This window comes from Chrysochloris asiatica, unplaced genomic scaffold (genome assembly GCF_000296735.1).
Source record: "Chrysochloris asiatica unplaced genomic scaffold, ChrAsi1.0 scaffold00043, whole genome shotgun sequence".
In the NCBI taxonomy this organism is placed as follows: Eukaryota; Metazoa; Chordata; class Mammalia; order Afrosoricida; family Chrysochloridae; genus Chrysochloris; species Chrysochloris asiatica.
Window position 1 is genome coordinate 21,550,679 of NW_006408561.1, and position 1,351 is coordinate 21,552,029.

Consider the following 1,351-nt stretch of genomic DNA (forward strand, 5'->3'; position numbering starts at 1 on the left):
GGGTATTCTGTGTTGTTGGCGGAGCTCTCTGCTATACGTCCACCCAATCCGCCATCTTGTTTGTTCTCCATCCAAAAGTTTTATTGAAACATGTCCATCATGGTTGTACCTTGATTTAAAATACTGGTGGCATAGCTTCCATTATCATAGCATCAGGAAAGCCACCACAGTAGGACCAACTGACAGATGAGTGCTGGAAGCATTAGATAGACTATCACAAATCATTTAATTCATGACCTATGTTAAGAAATTTTGGTTCAGTTTATTTTACTTTCTATTTAAATAAACCTGTAGGTTACCTGGGGTAAAGTTGTTAAAGTGCTTTTAGCTAAGATTTGTGCTTTGAATACACTAGCTGTTCAACGGGAGAAAGATGTTGACATTCTGTTTTCTGAAAGATTTATGACCATGGAAACCTAATGGGACAGCTCTGCTATCTTATATAGGATCATTCTGAGTTTGAATTGACTTGACAGTAGTGGGGTTTTTTGTTTTTGCTTTGGTGATGAATACCTTTGAAATTTTTTTTTTTTTGAATACATCGTTGAATTTTTTTCTTTAGGGTAGGGTCCTAGAAGAGGAATTATTGGGCAAAAGGGTATAAACATCTTTATGATTCTTGATACACCCTGACAAATTGCTTTCTAGACCCGTTTTTGGTTTATACATTTTTTTTTTTTGTCCATTAGCAGCATATAGGTGCACCTGGCAAGACAGACTTATAAGACAAATATACCAGCATATAGGTGTCAAGTTATGTGTGGTTCTCTTCACAGGAATAATCTTAGAACTATTTAAAAATACAACTGTATTGCCTTTGTGTATGGCATTACTTTATAGTTACACATCTTGAACACATAGTGGTATTACTTAGTTTACCATCTACTCTATTCATCAATTTGGGTTCAGGGTAATTTTTAGCTGTTTTCAAAAATTGGAGCAATCTTTTGTCAAAGAATAAAGATTTGCACCCCCTTGCAGATATACAAATGTGTGAATTATCAGCTGTAATGTGACATCTTGCCAGAAAACAGCAAATAGCCTTAGCTACTTGTTTTCTCTTCTTCAAGGATCCTGACTTTATTGACAGAAACAATCCTGCAGAAATACCATCAGTGAGGAGGAGAGAGGGATTGTGGGAAAATGTCTTGCTCTAGCAGTTTCTGAGTAACAACAATCATTGGCTAATTTGATACAGTGAAAAACTTAGACCTGCAAATTGAGAATTAACATCACATTCATTATAAGATAATTCTATTAAAGGAAAATAATTTTGGTTTCTTGATGGAATACATTGTAATGAATTTTACCTGATGAAAAAAGAGAAAGAATGAGAGAGGAAGAAAGCAAG